The sequence below is a fragment of the Hetaerina americana genome, unplaced genomic scaffold (genome assembly GCF_022747635.1).
Source record: "Hetaerina americana unplaced genomic scaffold, ioHetAmer1.1.p SCAF_7, whole genome shotgun sequence".
Lineage (NCBI taxonomy): Eukaryota > Metazoa > Arthropoda > Insecta > Odonata > Calopterygidae > Hetaerina > Hetaerina americana.
In genome coordinates, this window is record NW_027287316.1 from 16,832,474 (window position 1) to 16,853,996 (window position 21,523).

A 21,523-nucleotide genomic window follows, 5' to 3' on the forward strand; every position below is an offset into this window, starting at 1 on the left:
TAAAATCAAGACTTCTTGCACGAATGTTTTGGTTACACGTTATCATTTACCATTCATTCATATATTTTAAGGCTCTTGGCGGAGAAGCGTTAAGCATATCAAACTCGCATTTAGAAATTCTATATTTGCTCAAATATATTTCATTAATTATGAAGCGACGAATTTCGCTCCCCCGTTATCGGTACGACTCTGACCTTAACGGAATTAGGCGACTTTAGCGGGATACTCGGTGCGAGAGTAGCCCACACTTTTATTGGAACGGACCCCTCCCCGCTCCCCCAATTGCCATTCCCCTCATCTATCAAACGTAACAGTGCACTAGAGTCAATAAAACGCTTTTTATGCCCTCGCTGCCCGCATTTTCGCGTCATCGATTTCCCTCCACGAGCCAAGAGCGCGTAGTTTCCATTCCTCCCCATGCGTTCACTCATCCCTCTGCAGCCCGCCCGCCACCCTTCCCCGAGCCTGCCTTTCCACTCCCGGCAGCCGAGGGTCCCAGCACCCTCCTCCTCCCCCCTATCCTCCTCCACCCTAACTCCTCTCCCATTCCTCTCCCTCCTCACTGCCTTTCTTCTTATCTGCCCCTGCTTCATTTGCCAACGCCCGCCCTTCTCTTTCCCTCTCTCTATCTCCCTCTCGCTCACTCTTGCCCCGATGGAGTTATGGCTCCCTTGACTCCACCCTCGACCATACATACGCCAAAGATCTCTCCCATATTCCTTCCCACACCCTACCGCTCTCTCGCTCGATCTCTCCCGCTTTTTCTCTCGCTCCATCTCCCGATTCCCACCAAGACGTCTCAAAGAGTCCGCCCTTACAGGGTGGTAGATGGGTGGTAAAGATTTTTTTCCACGTCCCGGGGAGGGTGGGCGCCTGGGTAGAACGGTTTGATTTTCGGCGACGGCGGTGGGGTGCGTTTGGAGGCGGAGGGCGGTGCGTGTTAGGTCCTTCGAGGGGGGAGGGACGGCAGCGTGTGGGGGAAGAGAGAGAAAGGTAGCTCGGCGTATAAGGGGATCATTTCGGGACCCTAGATTCTGCCGTCGGAAAAGGACCTGGAAAAAAGGGAGGGGGGTGGCCGGGGGATGGGACGGTTTTTTTTGCGGGGTTAGGGGAGGACCGAAGGGGGGAGAGGGCGGAAGAAGAACTGTTCGTGGGAGGATGATGGAGAGTGAAGGCGGTATAGAGAGTGAAGGAGAGATGGAGTGGTTGATATGGTTTGCAGGATGTGGTATTGGGCGCTTTTCAGGGAGCAGTAAGCGGTTGGAGAGAGTGGATCTGGTGTTTAAATGTGTATGGGGGCGAGATGGAGTCCTGGTTTCGTGGTTAAGCCCCGTCGAGGACAAGTCAAGATAATAAATTCTCTCATACGCGTGGGGAAATACGGATAAAGGAATGAGTAAGTGTGGGTTTTCTCGGATGGAAGAAACCTGTACCTAAGGGCTTGCGCATAATAATTAAGAATCCATGAAGGAATATTTATGTATTATAAATTCAGACGTTGGAATCTATGCAAAATTAATGTATTCATATCCTGTAAAATTTTAGTAGCTTTATTTTAATTGTAATCCACTTCCATTTTGATATCCTATTTGGTTTACCTTTACCGACCGTTAACGAACGGTAATCAATCCTTAAAATTTTTGGTTCGAAAAATTTTCCATATTTATGATTCAAAAGTTATGTATTAGATAGGGTAATGAGCTTTTATTAATACGTACATATTAATTCGTATAGCTTGCAATTTCAATTCCTCTCTCATTTATTAATGAGTTGTGATAGTAGGTTTTTCTTTTTTAAATTCATTTTGGGATATCATTAAAATACGAGTAGTCGCTTCTCGCATCATTTCTTTTTTTAGACACCCACACTAATGTAACAATCTCATGTAAAAATCTCCTACAATCTGTTTGTCGAACGTAAGAAGGTTATTAGTGATATATTCGAACTCCTTCGTGTTAATCATACTTGATATACTAGCACAGATGTTTTGCACTATAATTGTAGATTACGCGTCGTTAACATTATAACTGGTTTTATTGATTGATTGTTTGATCTAAGCAAGCTGTTGGAAAATCTTTTCATTCGAGCTTGTCAGCTAGATAGTTGGATTATATTCATATCATAAAAGGCTCCAAATCAAAGACGTTTAAAGACGTACTCTTAAGCTAGCTTCGAGTATTGTCTTTAGCGTGCTTGGCACCCCGAATTTTCACACTTCTATGATGCAAAAACTCTGTAGTAAAATTATACAATATTAGTTGTCATTTAAAAATAATAATTAACACTTTTCTTCATGGGGTAACCATCAGGGCTCCCCGGCATACTAATATGAACACGTTTGCCACCACCATCTATCAGTATTTTGCAACAGTTCAACCCCGCTAATCTTAGTCACGAACAACACAATGTGCATAGTACATATTTTTCATGCTCGCAAAAGTTTCATGCTAGCAAAATTTTCACTGTTTTTTTCATACTTGCAAAATCACTATTTTTAACATTGATTCAAAACTAAGAATACATATACAGTTTGCATAATACTGTAATAGAAACTTCATAATATCGTTGCGTCACCAACTCAACACTTCGTATGAATTCCAGGAAGATAGAAAGCCTCTCTCTGAAAATCTCTTCCGGTAGGCTAATTGCCCTTGTGATTTCTTTCGGGAAATATGACTTCTTATTTCGATAGCCAGTAAAATAAAGTAATAATTGTCATTCTTCCTAAAATTCATCAAATTATACTCACTTTCACAAAAGGTTTTGGCGATGTAATCAAGCTCAGTAAATGCTCTTGTTATTTTGCCAACGAATTAATTCCGATTGCCAATTTAATTGATCTGATTGCAAAAAATTAATTATACAAATTTTAGTTTGAACTAAATCAAGAGTGATTCTCCACATTTTCATCAAACGATGTAAATGACTCAGCCATAGCGTGGTAAATGTTCAAAATGGTCTCCAATTGATTGAATAATTTTATAAACCTTGCCTAGAGAATATTTTCACGAAAAAATGTCGCTGAAATTTTAACTTTAACTAAAACAGCTATACACGGATCACTCAATGAGGTGTTAAATGAGTTAAAGTATTTGGCAAAATTTCAAACAATTTTTTCATTTTAAATCAGAATTTTTAAGTTTTAACTATAAACATTAGGAAAACAATGGAACAACATACAACAAGGTCATGTTTCAGGTGAGTGGCTTGTCGCTAAAATCAAATCAATTATTTTGCTATTAATTAAAATATTGAGTACACTGTCAAATGCGTGCAGGTCACATTAATTGGCCCAAAGCTATCGCAGCCATGACATCCTATTCACAGACATTATTATACCGAACACGTCGTATGCACTCACTCATGGGCATTGGTGAAATAATTTGAACGTGTCCAGGAGACCTTTAAAGGCTTGCATTTCCGCGATCACGCATTTCTTCATGAATTCACCCCTCCTTGTATATGAGCCAAGTACATAGGAAGTGAAAATGCCAACTAAAATTTCGGATGTGCCAATATCTAAAATGGATACAGGGCTGCTGAAGATAACAATACCCTTGCGGCAGCTAGCGTTTCGGTCTCATCCGCCGAGAGGAGTCCGTCTTGCTTGTCCCCATCGGCTAGAGAATATCCCGTAGGCCTTCCCTTCCTCTGAGATGCCTCCCTCTCTTCACCTGGACACGCCCATGACCCTCGGCTGAGGCGTGGGCAGGATTTTAGCCAATTGTGGTCAGCCCGCACATCCGAGTCCCCGGACTCACCCTCACAGCATGAGGGCCGACGCCTGATTCTCTCAACTCAACCCCCAATCACTTCCCCCCCTCTTCTACCGCACAAAACACTAGCACTCCCGGGGACATCAAGGAACCCCCCCCAACCGATCTTCACCCCTTCTAACCGCCATCCACGAACCTTTGGGACCGCCCACACTCCCTTCCCCAACAACACCCCACCCTTCCCTCTACTCGACGGCGTTTACAGTAGCATTCAGCGTGCAGCACAGTGTACGCATGATTCCCCCCGTAACTGCTCTCAAACGCGAGCTTAATGGTCATGGCTGGAACAAAGCTCACCCGAAGACCTGGAATCGAAAAACGGGTGAACTTTTTTCTGTGTCAATTTTTGCATATATATTTTATGGCGATTAACAAGGCTACAGGAGATATTTTATTTGCACATTTAATCCCATGCCTCGTCTCGGTGTGGAATGGATTAGCGAAGTTGATCTACGCAGTTCAATGCTTTGTCTGCATCTGATTCTTAATATAATGCAGGGCATAATTGGTAACACTTGGTTCTTTTGAATCCGTCAAAATTTTTTAAGTAACAAAACCTGGGCGACACAATGCTCTAAGCAGTCGTCCGGCAGGCTAAACGAGTCGTTTCCTGATCCATTAATATTTTACGACTGGCAATCAATTTTCATTCATTTAACATAGGATTAGCATTGAATGCCAAAGATGGTCCCTGGGAATACGATCGAACAAATCTTTGGGTAACTTCGGAGGGTAACGCAGCTGAATGCCCGGGCGGACTAGTTACAGGCTCATGGAATGAGGGAGGGCTTTGAGGGAACAGGGGGTAGTAGGTGGGGTATCGGGAGGGGTGAGAAGGGTTCACTGGCCTGGAGGAAATGGCTTTATAAAACTTTCAACCTTACGAATATAGAGCTCCCTCGCAGAATTTTCCCCTCGAATACCGATGGCGAAAGATTAAAAAAAAAAATGTTCCTCGTGATTTCATTAATATCACTCGCGGTGAACGAGGTCACCTAATAACTTGAAGCCCCGATCAGGAGAAAGAGTAAAGTAAAAAGTATTGGTTGTTAAATATCTTTTATCTCCTAGCATCTATCCGCCTCTCGGTATCCCTTAAATCCTTTTAGCTCTCCCCATTTACTTCCACGTTTATTTCTTCATCTTGGCCTTTTCCGAACGTTTGATTGTAGCCTCAATAATCTGATTTGATGGCGTAGGAGAGAGAGAGGAAGGCCTATCGAGAGAAGACCGCGGGTAGAGTTCAATAAGGAAAGAAATGAAAGCGGGTGGCGTGAGGAAGGAGAAACGGAGGGTGGAGACGGGTTGGATTCCGGACTTAAAAAGAGTACACCAACGTAAAAGCCTCTCCTCATCATTCGATAGTGGTCATGGGGTTCTAAGAATTAATGCGCAAACACTCTGCATAGGCATGGTTGAATAATTATTTTTCTATTTTGCAACTGAATATTTCTGATTGGAAAGATAAATCTAGCTGATTTACTAAATAAAAATTGACCCAAAATCTTTTTATGTTAGCTTGTACCATTTTCAGATTAAATAGAAAAATTGTTTTGCGATGAATGTTTTTTTTTGTTTAGTTCGATTATTTTGATCGAAACGGCGCTGAAAATGTTGTTATTATTGCATCCGATCCGCATAAGTCTTTCCTCAATTGCTTCTTTCCAGTTTCTCAAAATATTCTCAATTATCTAATCTTATATTTGGTTCTTGAGGAAAAAAGTAGTGTATAATTACGTTTAGAGTATTGTACTTTTTACCTTGGTAACAAGAGTCACACTTAAGTGAATACACGTACAACTAGTTCCCAAAGAAAACATTTTGACGTTTCTAATGCAACATTTACGTGGATCTCTGTGACTATTTCCGTAGCATACTGTTAATTAATTGATCTTTTAGTTTTTATCTTCTCAATCCTTTTCCTTGTGTATAAGTATTATACGTACATCATTATTCAACCAAATTAGAAGTACAGTCTTTATAACGCCATTGATGTATTCCCTTTTGTGCATGCTTAACCAGTGGTTAATTGTATTAATTTTAATAATATTGATGGTTTTCTTCCCTGTGTCATATATAATACCCTGTGCCATTTGCTCATTGGGGGAATAAACTCCATTTTATAATTGTAAAACAAATTGAAGAATACGATCATAAAGAAATGTATCCATCTGAAATAGTTCTTTCTAAATAATCATTTTAGTCAAAGTGGTTCTATTCGGAGAGAGTAGGTTCAGCATCTTAGCCTCAAATATGTATATTGCTACCTTGTAAGAGCGTAAAGATGATCGTTTAGCCTCGGAGAACTCCTTTGGTGAAAGGGAAAACTTTTCCAATCAAAATCTACATGGTGACTCTGTTCTTACTTTTTTTCTGAGAGAAAGATGGTTTTTCAGAATACATTTCCTCTCGTGAAAGTTAGAGGATGTTCCTCTGCAGTGCATTTTCTTGTGGGATTGCTATCTGTCTTTCCTCAGTCTCTCGATAAAGAATCCAGGAACAGTGAAGGGATTTGAAATTGATCCCAGTGCTACTATTGATATCATATTGAGAAACACCTGGACTTGTAGTCAACGTAAGAGATTACTGATTGCATGAATATCGCCTGTAAGTCAACATCAGAACTTTTCCTCGATTAAACTCTGCAGCACCCCTTATTTGTCTTCCTTCCGAACTTATAATCTACCTGTTTTAGTGCTGCAGGAATTAACAGAAAACTTGCAATTTACGACCTGGATTTTTCCATTGAGGTCATTATCAGGGCGCTTAAAAATGGCACAAATCATATTAGGTCTTGTATGATTTATGGCGTGCCACGGTCTCTCAAAAATTTCAACTTTATTATATGCTCGTTCGTTGTCTCATTGTTAATCCGAGATGAGCTCAATTAATGAGTTTTCATCGTATCACTCTTCATTTATATAGGAATTTCAGGAAATCAAGTGATCCGCTACATCGATCTGTAGTGTAGCAATTTTCTCAAATGTTTCCACGGATTTGGATTTCACTGGAGGGCCAGTCTGCATGAGCAGTATCTAAGCAGGTATGAGCGGTCCTTCTATTTGGTTTACTTCTCGAAGAAGTTTCTTTCTGCACAACTCTTTCTTTCTACTTCACATTCAGCGATATTCACACTGTAGCGGATGTGGAATGAATCGATTGTCCGGGGCTCCCGGTGGCAGGATTCGAAGGGGAACGCTCGGTGGGGTGAGCAGATGAGGTCTTTCGAGTCGAGGAAAAAGGAAAGCTTCCTCAACTCCTATTATGTGATTTCCCTTCAAAATATTACTCAAAAGGAAACCTTTTTCTTCGCGGCCAATCTCCGACGCAAAAGAGATCAATTTTTAAGGAATTACTTCCCTTGGCTTCCATTTGGCATTCCCTCCCTAGCTTCCTGTTTCTTTCACCTTTTTCACTTTTCTCTAATGCTTGAGGGTTCCTGTTTCCCTTTAGAGTTAAAATCAGGTTGGTATTGTTGATCTCTGATTACTTTAAGAAAATGATATAGCTGATTATAATAATAATTATATATTTGTGTGCTCCATTAAAAAACGTATATCGGTAATTTTTATCGTAAAATTTTCTAATTTCTACAAATCACGTAGAAATTATTTGATTTCAGAAAACGCAATGCGATAGTCGATATATCCTCTCTTTTCTAATTTGTTAATGTGATAAAATGTCTTATTCTGCTTAGGATCGTCAAAAACTAGAGACAATAACTTGCCGTAAGAACCACGCCTCTCTATTCATTGCTGCTCCCTTCAGGCTGGCAGACATGATGTCGAGTCCATCTCTTGCTCAATTTTCCGGAAGATAGGAACAATGGCACCTTCCTCTTGGTTTATTTTCTACAACTTTTCCTTCAAATACATTTATGTTTCTTAAGCATTGATTATGCTTATATTTTCTGCATGACCAATCATGTTTGCGCTTCTTTGTCCTATTATTCTTAACAGCGATGTATTTTCGTTCCCTTCTTCTAATACATTTTCTTTACTTTGTCTTTCTACCATGCTTGTTTTCATCAGTTTCCTCTAAATCCACATTTCCATTGCATTCGGCTTGCTTTTTTCCGCTTTCCTGATTGTCCATGTCTCCCATCCATGCAACAGTAAACTCCAAACAAATGTTTTGTTGAACTTGTTTCTCGTCATTAAGCTTACACATGTATGGATATTGACTAATATGTTCTTGCTGTTTTGGGACGCTTGTGTCGCCAACCCTATTCTTCTGTTGATCCTGATTTCACATGTGTTTTTACTGTTAATATTACATCCTAAGTAGCAAATATCGTGAATTTTATTCAAGGTAGCGTCGTGTACTCTTTTGTCAGTTTTGACATTTTTTTGTTCCCTTTTCTATTATCATTGTTTTGGTTGCCTTCTATTTTATTTTCGTTTTAAACTCGAAAAGGTTTTTGGACAGTATTTTAAGCATCTTATTTGTGTCTTTTTAAGAGTCTACTGCTGTTGTTATATTACATTTAGTCTTTTTTTTCATTTTTGTTGCTACTTCTTCGATGAGTCAAAAAACATATTCAAAATGCTTGGAAAGTAATAATGCGAAAGGCAAACTGCTGATATTCAGAATTTTAAAAGCATTGGATCAGACTATTCACAATTTTTGTCTCGTTAAATATTCTAAGGTAAATGGCTCATTTTGCGTTACGCCAATGCACAAGGCTCCGTTTTAATAATATAAATAGATGTTTAACAATCCTAAATGCAGAAATTATTAAACCGTTGTTCTTTTCCCGCGAGTAATTGATGGTATGACGATAACTTTGGATTTTGCGAAACTAAGTAATACAGTGTGTGGTTTGGTGTCATTTTTGGGTAAATACTTTGATGTACCATAAGGGCGAATAAGTTGTACGGCACTACCACGTTTTGATAATCTACAAAAGTTTACGTCTTTGCTCATATATTTTATTTCCATGCATATTAATGTGGCCACACTCTCGCATGTTGTGTATGTATAAAGTTAGCATATATTATGATTGAGAATATATTCATTGTATAAATTAAAATGTTTCCTCAAAATGAGAATATATAGTATATCTCACTTTCGCACGAGCCAAATTTTCTCTACAAATAACATTTAGGTGGTTTTTCAAATAAGTCCGTTTACTTTGAGTAGTTTGAATGTGGATTTTACCACATTATTTCAAAAACTACGAGTACAGTGAACGAAAATGGTACGAGTACAGATTTTCTTGGAGGAAGTAATTTATATACCGATTAAAATATCATTAATCATGGCTTGCTTTTATTCTATTATCTGTTTCTTGAGGTGATAAGGCTCAGTTGCTGAAGTAAGAATTGAGCTGTAATAAGTCATCAACATTGACTACAGAGAACAGTTCAGGGCTGCTTTTTCATTTATATTCTATAGAGATATTTTCTTAAGTGGCTTGGTAAAGTATGACTTGACCCCTCTGTAACGTGATAAATAATTAATTTTCATGACTAAAAACATTAATGTCTCATTTCTTTAATGAATGAAACTTTTTGTTCAGTACGAAATGTTTTATTAATTTGGTTCAGCAGCTTAGAATTCTTAAGATTTTCCTCTCTTTAAATATTTTACCATCCCATTCTTTTAATGGACTTCCTCTTCCCGCAAGTGTGTTTTATATCCAGTCTTCCATTTAAGAGGATCTCCAACTTACCCTCCAATGAGAGAAGCAGGTTTAATAAAGATAAATTTCTGATTTTTTTATTAGAGTCCCATTTTCCAGATCCACGCCATATCATAATCACGAAGGAATTATTTTAGTAATGTTTCAGTTCCCCACTTCTGCAAATTGGCAGGATTAAAATGTTGTTCAAAATAAGGAGTATCGTGACACAGAGTCCTTGGTCATCATTAAAAACGTCTATAAATGATGGAGCCGTCTCCCCCTCCCCTTCTTATTCTTCTGATCCAATTAAAAGAGTTGAGGTGATTGGGTCGCAGAACATACAGCGGTGTCTTACACTACGAATTGGATTAACTCCCCCTTCGCCCTTCTCCTGGCTGCTCCGTTCCCGGGCGATAACCCATGATTTCGAGCATGTCCTCATCGGCCGAAGGCTCTCCAAAGACGCTTTATTACGATCCCATACACCTTGGACTTATCGACGTGAGGTCAAATCCCGACCCCACCGGAAATGTCACAATTTTCCCTCGATATACTGATTATTGCCGAACGCTCTTCGGATCATTTTGCTTTTTCATCTTTAGAAGTGATGAAAAGAACACTCGTTGGCTCGGAAGAAATCGACATTATATTCGAATCTTTAGTCGATTATGAACTGTGGCTCATTCATTATCTTATTACTTCTTAAATTTTAAGATGACTTTTAGCCACACGTTTTCTCTGGTAGCATTCATGATTTGAAGGTTTTTCCTGGTTTATTACAAATTGAAAAATTCCATATGTAAATGCAAATAGCTGTTTACTCTTCTAGTGATAAATTATAGAAAAGAATTATCTTTCAAATAAATACTATTATTGTTATATAAATCTCGTTTCAATCAGGCAATTGTTGTAGATGCAACGGTCAAGTCTGGTCAAGGGTCATTCTTACAATGCACTTACATACGTACACTAGAAGAACAGATTTGAGACAAAATGCTCTTATACACAATGACACTTTAAGATTACCAACCGCACCTTTACCATCACACAAGGGCTAGGCTCACACCGCACCTACAACGCTCACTCTTGAATGACGAAAATTGCATTACTGGTTAATTGTAGGTATCTTTAATTGCCATCAAAATGTAATGATGTAGTCTTTTGTATATCAAATAAATATAAAAATAGCTGCTTCATCTCAATAATGTATTCTCTTTCAACTTTGTGAAACTGCTTCTTGGTAAAATTAAAAGAGTAATAACGGCTAATCCACGACATCAACTACGTTATCTTTTACGACTTAAGTTGATACGTTGATAATCTACATTCTGAGATAACGTTTACATGTGATATCAGGGTCTCTTCTATTGCTCTACTTAGGAGGAGGAGAACAGATATCACCAACCACCACCACCTATTATACCCTACCAAGCGTTGGCTCCCCACCCCAACTCTCCCTCCTTAGAAGCTCACTCAACCCCTCCACTCCGAATAACTTAGTACCTCCTCTCCTCGTCATCTGAGAAGCTCCATATAAACCATGGGAATGACCAAAACAGTCATTTCGGGATGTTGATCCTCAATGAAACCTAGATTGTGACTGAAAACTTAATGAATTTTATACAGAAAAACTAAATTTTGCTATCCATTTCAAAGTAAAAAGAAATTAAGAGTATGGTTTGTAGAATTTACATCGCCAAAATCGAATGGCCCATAGGATATATTCAATTCTGTTACTTAGAGGTATAATACATATAGAACTGAACAAAATGCTTATGGTGACTCTAAAAAGTTCTGGTCCAAGATTAAATAGTATTTCTTATTCTCTCATTTGACACAAAGTTGACTGTAAGTTCAAGATGAGGCAGAATATATTTTAGATTAATATTTTTAGATTTACGCCTCACAAATCAGCAATATAAACACTTCTGAATTCTATTTCCCTTGAACGTATCCTTTATAGCGTTTATGGCTCGTTTTCATTGGTAGTGCAATGATGGCTAATTCAATCACGGGAACGGTTTAAAGGCGTAAATGTTTCATTAAATTTTACAATATTGTAAACGAGATACATGCATGTAACTTCAAAATCGCGATGTTTACAAATTCTCAATTTCTATCGTCAATGAATATTCTTCTGTTTATCATTCTTTCGGCCTTTCGAAAAATCACAAATATTTTAAGGGTAATAGTTCACACTGGTTTGAGGGAATTGGTACTTAAATTAGGCCATATAACTGATGCCAGCGCTATCACCGCACATTTTGCTCGCGGTGTATTGTGTGGATGTAGATACAGAGTTAGATTTGGTGCCATGCTTTGGAGAATTCAGTTACATAGAGTAGTCTTACTCCATAAGGAAACTCAGGTGTAGCCCGAATAAATTATTGTAGTTAAATATTTGTTAATTTTGTCAAATATTTTGAACTGAACTCGAGCACAAAACTTACGTCTATTGGTTAAATTCTAGTCATTGATATTCAATTTCATAACAACTAGAACTGGGCAGGCATTAATTGATTATTCAGCATCTCCAGTTTTCAATATATCATACACTCTTTATTTAGCCTTAGCCCAAAAACAGCACTTTTTGGCCTTTACATCGGCAGATAAGGACGTTATCCCGCCACCACCGGGGCCGGCAAACTTTATTTATCTTTAAATCTTATTAAATATGTTAGTTATACTTGTCCTTTTATTATATTCAACTCGCAGAATCACTTTGGAAAATTAGACAAAAATAATCGTGGAACGAATTTTTTAATTCAAAGTTTGATTCTTAATTATTTATCAATTACTACTCGTATATATGAAGAAGCATTTTCTCGTCCGACTGCAAGCTGCATGATTATAGTCTGCAAGCTGACTATAATCCTGCAGGGGAGACCATAGCCCACAAGATTTAGCTATAAGAGGGAGAGCCTGCTTTTGTGCTTTCCCTTCTCATAAATATCTTTTGTCTGATAACATAAAATTGAATTGAATGCAAGTATTATTAAATAATTCAGTTTGTTTTGTTTTCTATTAGCATTCATTGATTCACATATTTCGGTTTATTTGGTGGAATACTCAATAAATTGTTTTTGGAGAAATGTTTTCCTTTCTGCAAAATTTCATAAGCTCTCGTTTTCATTGCTGATTACATTAGTATAATTTAATGGCGTATTCATGATTGGAATTCAAATTCCCTAAGCATAGCGGATTATGTCAATTGAAAGGAAATGAAACTTTAAATTTAAAGGATGCTTGCAAAAAATTAAGGTTGAATACTTATAAGAGAAGTTTCCTTTTTTTAAGCCGTAAACGCGGATAGAACTGACACATAAGTGATAAAATATGTATTTATCAATAGTTTATAGAGCATAAAAGTAAAAGGAAACATACCAGAAGTTCAAGAGCTGTTTTTTGTGAAATTTTTAGGAAATTTAAAAAATGATAATAGAGCTTCAAGTAAATAAGAGAGGAGTTGTAGTAATACTTGGATTAATAGCTGGTAAAGATATTTATAACTTTCTCTCACGAAAGCCAGTTAACCATGATAACGTAAAGACGTACACAAACATATCGTAAGGTGACTTGATGTAATTAGTAGCAATCATCGCAGTGTGTACTGACATCAGCCTACATGGATGGATGGAATTCTTTTTTTATTGGAGACAAGGGTATTCAATCTTCCACTGCAAATTGTAATCTCTTTTTGACTCATCGGCCATCGAGAACTTCTGTTTGCTCACCAAACACATCCCCTCCATTAGGTGTGTCGGCAGTTTTCTGAATTTCAGGTTTTTTCGAACGTGACTTTGAGTGAAAAAGATAAGATAACCTAGTGCCGTGGCCGCTCGAGCATGGCTAGGTTTATGGCCTTGCCTAGGGGCTAGGCAGTTCTCTCCTTATTTCGTAATCCATCACTCTTGGTGAAGTCGTTGTCCCGGAAACCAGATATTCTGCCAAAACAAAGCAAGTTTTGGGGGATGGGGAGATGGTCCTCTCTTTGGAACCTTTTTGGCAAAATACCCGCATCCCAACGTGTCATCGCCATATGTGACCGCAATAAAGCTGAAGTTGAGAGAGGATTTTATTAGGCCAGTGTTATGAAAATAGGGTAATATTTCATCTGGATCATTTTATGGGAGTGTTTTATTGAAAAATCATCGCCATAAATGATATAACATTGGCACCGGATATGCTGTTGTGTTTATTTAATTCTGTGGTGTCGCAATAAAGTTCAAGGAATAGCCCAGAATAAGTTTCTAGACCACGGAATGAGCATATCTGCGTAAAACTTTTGAATTATTTATTCCATTACTATTTAATGATGTATTTTATCATAAATGGTTTTTTAATTACATTTATATTTATTGTTTAGATATGTTAAAATTCATCGCAATCAGTGCACCTGTGATCCGTGACGTTAGCCTCTTGGCTCAGCAATGTTTTCCGTATCCGTGCAGTCGACATTTTGAGCTACAAAATAGAAGCACACTTTTCGTCACGCTTCTAAATATCGCTCTTCTCCTGGTAAGAAACATAGCCTAATCTGTCGTGAACCAAACTCCAAGTGCGCTTAATTAATTGACTACGTAAGTGAGACTGAAAAGATGGAGATTGAAAAGATGGAGATTGAAACCTCAAAGCAAGGAACGAAAAGCACGGAAGAAGCGCGACCTAAATAATATTAATTTTTAACCAAACACCCATCCTCCTAGAGCATTTGTCAGCTCATTCCTATGTTTTAAATTTATCCCGAATCATATCAATTAAGCAGAATTCAATTTGTGGTAGGTAGTATCATTTCTTGGTCCTTAAGATCCATGTTGCTGATGCAGTAGTCATGTTAACATTAAAACATAGTAAAATTTTAAAACATGGTTTCAATTTTGGCTTTATCATTACTCTCTACTTTTTTGATAAAATTAACTGTGCATACTAATTTTGTAAATAATTTTAAGGTGCATGAAACTTTGTAATCCTTCATGCAATATTTAATCACTGCCCATAGCAGATATTGCTCAATTCAGGACAAGGGAAAAGTACTTCCCTACTCCACGGCACCTATCTTCTCACACAACCTAACGAGGCGTAAGCTTAATAAAGCCAGGTAGTACGCATACAACACACACACACACACACGCGCGTGCACTTAAAACACCTATGGTTCACGCCATCCTCTTCACGGATCGACTATCATTATGCTTAACCGTGTCAGGATGAGAAGAGGATCCGCTTTGTGAAACACGGTAGACCGAGAAAAAATAGATGCAGCGAGCCACTTCTTATTTTTTAGTGCTTTTGTGTGTTTTTTTGGTGGTAAGTGAAACGGTGTTCCTGCGGTTTGATAACACTGGGTTGTCTGTTGAAACGCCTACACCGACCAGTTTTGACCTCCTTGCTTTTCCAAACATTAAACAGCTCGGAAAAATTCCAGATTACAGCAAAAAAATCACCAACAGCGCCAGTCGAGTGGGTCATCAGTGGACGTGAGGTCAGGGTCCCTGTGGAAATTCATGTTTGAGCGTAAACATTAGTCCGAAAAACACTTTTAACTCATGTGACGACGCCATAACTATGGCGACATCGGGAGTTCTATTCAATTGATACCAATCCAATGTCCCCCATGCGTTTGTGATATTAATTTTGATCTCCCAAATGAAAAAATGCATTCTCATCGTACATATTCTACTCTAGTTAAAGGATTAGCTTAATTAGGTTAATTTGACACTTAGACGGAACTAGGGTAGAAAATAGTCATATTTTTTTCTGTCTGCGCCGTTCCTTGTAATTCACCCAGGAGGTATGTGGTGACATTTTGATTTCCCTAAAAATATTATTCTCGCAAGGTGAAAATACAATTGACTTGAACCTCTATTCGGTTCAATTCGGATCCAACATAACCCTGGTGGACGAAGTCACAGTGAGAACTTAAAAGCAAATGAACCCGTGTGTAAACCGAAAGATAGGCGCACGGCCTGTAGCAGACATTTGCATAATCATACAAAACCATTCAAGCTACTTGAATATAAAATATGAAGTTAAATACAAGATTTAAAGTTTCAAAAATATAAAATTTCAAATTAATTCTAAAAATATGTAAAATTGTGGGTTGAAATCACGGGTTCCCGTTGCTGACGTAATATATCTTATATACGTCGCTGCGGCAGTTTTGAATATATTATTTAATAGACCGCCAATCTCAGGTTTCAACACTGAGGTCGGTTTGATATGTGAGGGTAGAACTCACCTGGTTAATTTTTTAATCTAACGGCGTGTGCAAGTTACTCATTAGGATAAGGGAGTTGGTCCCTTCCCCCGCGCCGCCATTGGTTTCTCAGAAAGATCTGGTACCCGAAACTTCACTCTGCTTGGGTGAAGCTGAGAGTGCCCAGAGAAGCGTGCCCGAGAATCGAACTGGACCCTCCGTTTAGTAGCCAACTCTCTTCCCACTAAATCACCATGCCGCTCACAATTCATAGTTCCCCTTGAAATTCTTCTGATCCAAGAATTTGAACACACGTAAGATATGGGTAATTCGCATTCCAATTTCAAAGGCCGATAAAGGCGGAGAATAGTCATCCAAACTATTTGGAAACTAATATATAAGTATCCTACCTAAGGCTCTCGTTGAAAGACATGTGGTGAAGCAGTTCCTATTTTGTAAATAATTATTACAATGCTAATGATAAATATTTTGTGATAACTTTTGTTTTAAGATTTGAAGTCTGATAGCGTTATAACCACAATTAAACTAAACTCTAAGAATCAGGCCGTAGCCTGTTTCGAGAATACTGTTGTTAAATAATGATGAGATACATGTATCTTAAGAGGTAAAATTTTGGGTAGTATTTTCTCACGTTCTCGTAGGATCAAATTCTCTCACTTATTATTCCCATCAGAAATATTAAAATACAATTTCTCTATCACCTCAAGTAAAAGAGTTTCCTTTAATCATATCTTTAAATGCAATTGTTTCTATTTCTTGTTCGTTTATGTCAATTCAATGACGTTTCCAGGCCCGATGCAATATAATCTCTACATTTACTTTGCGAAAAAGACAATCTGTCCCATTTCATCATGACTGGCACTCGAGAAGCTGAAGGGTTTATTTCTTGTCTTTTTTTTCATTTATCTACTCAGAACTCCCGTAATAAATAATAATAAAACTATGTGGTATCCATCTGGTTAATATGTCGGGGTCATGTCTTTTAATCCGGTTTCAAAGCGTTGATATGAAAAAAGTAACCCAAAATGCTATCTCTTTCTGTCACGCACTAAATTGAGACACAAATATCTGGTTATTTCATGAAATAATCATTTAATGACACCTGCGTGGATTCTAGGTATGAGATGTCGTCATCAAGTGATTACGTTTCCAATTAATATTGTGTGCGACACAATTGTCTTGTCTCAATTCAGTATGAATATATTCCACAAATATTAGCTCAAAACTATGGGTTTCTGTTACTAACATTTTAGCGATTTGTTTCAGTCCAAGTGACTTTGGACGATATCCACCTCTAGTTCGCAATGATATTCCCGTCTAATATCTCATTAACTAAAGTATGAACAAAAGAAGTGAGCGGACGTGTTAGTTTCCAGTTAAACGTGCGATAATATGCAAGGGGTATTTTTTTTAAGTATTCACGTTTCCCGGTTAGTCGTTCGTTAGGTGGTGTTCGCTTGTAAACGCGTTGTGAATTAATTCACTCTTTCAGATATTTTTTGGCCTGGATCTCTTGATACGTTGACTCTCTGCTTTTTCCACAACTCTGCTCGACAGCACGAGGCCCAGGCAGGCTTAATTCACCAAATGCACGCGAATATTCGAACTTCGCCCGACTTGCAGTCCCACTTCATCTATGGTTTCACTTCTTTCTTAGTCCTCTGGATCCTCTTCCTAGTCTTTTGCATCGACCCGCCTTTTAAACCCTCTTTCAGTGGGTCGTCATTGAAAATAAAATATTCGTTTCTCTCATTTTTAATCAAACCCAAAGAAAAAATAATTAATTGTTATAAAATTTTACGAAAACACGAAAAAAACGCATAATGTTTTTCACGCAGGTTTTACAATGAATGACCATTATCAGTAGAGGAGTTTTTGGCGAGATCTCATCTCTAACATTACGCTTATGGTGTGGAATTAAGATAAATATGGAGAGGAAGGGAAAAAGTGGGGAGGGGGGATAACACGGTTTTGACACCGATGCAAAGATAGGAGAGAAAACAGGGGTACAGATAAGGAACACCAGAAAGTGAATTTAATTCGTTTCAAGGAAAAAGTTTTCCTTAGAGTCAGCAGAAGATCGGAAAAATATGAGTGTGAAAATTGGATATTTGGACAACGCTTTAAGTATAAAGTTGTATTTTATATTTAAGCTGTTTGTTCTTCTAAAAAAACCTGCTGGTTTGCTCAATGGCGATAAGCTTCCTAAATATTCATGAAGAATAAAACTGGACCGAATAAAGAGCAAGTTAATACGCAATGAAAGCGTATTCACATTCCTAGTAAACATGCCATTTGAAAAATAATTTTTTGGTTAGTTTTCACTTTTACATTATATAGGACTGAGGAAAATATCGTCTGAATACTTAAATAACACATATTCTGGTTTTACTGTCGCCAAAATGAATTCTTCATTCTTACTTCAAATTTAATTTGTTTCTAAGAATGAAAATCCCATACTGCATAGGGAAAGGGAACAGTATTTACAAGACTAGACGTTCATTATGTAATAAAGTTAATTATTGAGTAGGCAAAAATTTCTTTATCAGAATTGAAAATTATAACTTGAGAAAAGTCGCCAATGTAAACCAGGTCTGAATGTCACCAATCTTCATGACTAGTATGCTTTATTAATCACCTTTCACATCTCATTGTACCAGTTTTTGAAATTATTTTGCTGAATGAGCGTTCATATGTTGGTAATTAATGAAGCTCCAATATATTCACCATTCAAGTATCTCAATATCATCATCAGAGAACAATTACGAACATTAATACAGCAGAGTTAACACCATCTTATTCACTGCCTTAACTTGCTTAGCATGAGTAAGCTCTTCGTTAAAGAATGAATCATGTTATAACGTTGACACTTCCATTTGGGTTTCTTTAGTCTTTCTTTGTAATGATCGCAGGCTGGGTGAGCATTATACATCTTTTAAAGTTCTCTCAATAGTAGATTCTCTCATTCTATCCCGTTTTATTAAGTATTACGATGTTTTGTAACTCATATTAACTTAGATATGTTGGCTCTTTCTTAAAGTTGAGTGGAAGCTCGGTTAGATTTCCATTCAAATCTGTAAATTTTTAATTTATTTTAATTTCAAAGCCTGCCCTGCGCTCCTCGTGGAGGAAAGAATAACTGTGAAATATGTAGTATATTCTAAGGCCCTTATATCGCCAATTACCCATTTTTTGGACATAGGTGCGTTTGAGTCTCTTCTAAGGTATATTTCAAACACATTATAGAGCTACTTTCTTACGTCTTCATGCTCCACTTTTTATTGCTGGTTGATTAACTGCATAAATATTCAAGCTTCGCATTTGTAAACTCAGTTTATCTACTGTAATTTACCCCCTCATTCTCTCTCTGCTGATTCATTTCTAAATTTTATTGAATTGAATCACAAAGTTAAAGGGGGCCGTGCTTATGATTGAATGACAACATTTTGAGAGATGGCAAGTTTTTAAACGGTGGCCTTGTGATAAAAGCAACAGTCGTTGGGAGGGGAATTAATGTAATTTCATTTATAAAAAATTCATTTTTTCCAAGTACAATTTTTCTCATTCAATATACATTTTTATGCATAAGGTATATTATATGAATGAAGGAAAACGGTAATTCCGCCCTTACAATTAGTAGAACGACTTGATTTATACACCAAGGTTCCGCATACTAGGAGATATTAATTTGTACATTGCTGAAACTGTGCTCATTTAGAATATTCTATAATAAGGATGACTAATAAACCCTTTTATTGTACTACTCAACTTCTATGCTATGAAATTTCATGGAAGCAATATCTCTAATGGAAATATAAGGTTTACTTCATTTCAGTAGCTACTGTAAATCTATAGAGCCCCTAGTCTGAATATATTAATTTTGCATAAAGTATAATTGCTTTATTCCAGTTCTCGCTGTGCCTATTCTCGAAGTTCACAATAGTTCCTTGTCAACGACATCCACTTAGCTAAACTCGGAGTAAACAGGTTGACTTAAATGAATATTTAAACTCTTTAAATAATTTGAGTCCATCAGCACTATTTCGCCTCCATTCTTATTGGTGTTTTAGTCTCGGAACTTCAAAACGCGCAGAGCATATGATACAGTCTTCACAAATTTTTCTTTTGATTTTTTCCTTATTCCATGGTTCTCCTCTTTTTCTTTCGGAAGTGACAACAGCTTTCTTCAAATTTGAATGGGTAACTGCTCTGACTTGAAGGGAATGGGTACGAACCCGCGTGTTGTTTTGGACGTCCTCCGATGTAGGCTCTATGGTTGTTTGGATACCTCATTGTGACGTCTACTTTATCCCTTATCTCGGGAACTATAATCTGTTCAGTCAAAGGGACTAGCCGAACTCTATGTCAATTCTCACCCTAATGAATATCAACCCATCTAGCTAGAAAATGCAATTCAACAGGCCTCTTAATACAAGTTAATCTCTCGATCTAAGTGATCCATCAAAGGCTGCCATTAGATTGATGCTATCATTGATAGAAAATATATCAAGGTCAAGCTCTTTCCTGTTAATACATTTAAACCTAGGTCAGGTCAACCTGTAAACATATTCTGGATTTGATATAAAGATCGCATATGGAAGGAATCCGAGATGTCCTAGGTACGAAAATGTAATTAGCGATATACATGCTTTTGAATGGTTTTTGTGTCCTGTATTTTAAGCTTATAGGTAGTTCTCTTGAATATTTACTGGAGAAAGAAGTTTGATTTGAATTGATTATGACACCTATGAAACAGACCTGTAGTTTGGTAAGGAGTTTTCCGCTTTTAAAGGGCCACAACTGCAACGTTTACCCTTACACTGAGTCGTTACTTAGACCTTTGACGGTTTACTGTTTGAAATGCGTATTCCTATCCTCCATTTCTATGTTTTTCCTGCTACACATGGCTCAGTTGTATAAACTTTCCCAATATTTCCCGCAGTTCTTTGAACACTCCCTTCTCTTTTTGGCCTCAGCATCTTCAGCTTTCTGATATCCTCTATTTCTGCTTAATAAGGATCTTCCTCTGACACTTCATTCCTTCCCGTACCCCACCAAATACTTCATCATGATTTCTCTTCTTTCCATCTCAATTCCCCCTTGCTTTTCCACTGTCCCTAATGCTCATTTGCTTTCTCCAAAGATCATGCGTCGGAACAAGAGAGCGCTAGATCCCAAATTAAGATATTTGCATGTATTTTTCATACTGTTTCATTCCCAATAACTGTGATATTTTTCCTCTCCATTGAATATGCATCTTTTATTCGGCCATTCCTCTGTTTATTTCCTTAAAGCTATGTCCATTCGGCCTATTAGGCCGAACATATTCTCAAAATCTACGAAGCATTATAAAATGTCATTTTTTACATTCTTCTCTAATGATATGCATAAATCTAATTGAATATAATTACAAATTGAATGTCGTTTTAGTAAACGTTGTAAAAATGAGTAAACGTGCATTTTCTTATTGATTTATTAATAATACCGGCTTCCATGCATGGGCGAAATTATTAGTTAATTCATCATTCGTTTCCTTTCCTTTCCTAAACCCAAAATATGAGCTCGTGAGGGTTCATACTTTGCGTTTAGGAAGGGAAAGTATGAGCTCATAAAAGCTTGTACTATGGCTTTATTTATTCACTTCTCAGGTGCGAGTGGGGAACGGAGAGTCCGGATGGGCAGCGTTAGGAAGGGGTGTAAGGCAGGGGTGTTCTTTGTCGCTGTTCTGGTATTTTTCTATTGTCCCTATCTTCTTCACCTACTTAATTTCTAATTTTACTTTCATAATCTCTACACTATGGATTGTGGTATTCCTTGATTTTTGTTCAAATGGAAACTTTTGGTTTCTGTATTCGCGCTCTCCTTATCTTTCATTTGCATCTTAAATTAGAAATTGTATTTAGT

The 21,523-nt window shown here is 37.5% G+C and overlaps 1 protein-coding gene across 1 annotated transcript in view; it reads left to right on the forward strand.

Moving 5' to 3' along the window:
* The window catches only part of Elk (Eag-like K[+] channel), a 520,200-nt gene that overhangs the window by 378,038 nt on the left and 120,639 nt on the right, over window positions 1–21,523 (forward strand). The gene's annotated exons all lie outside the window — the stretch shown is intronic.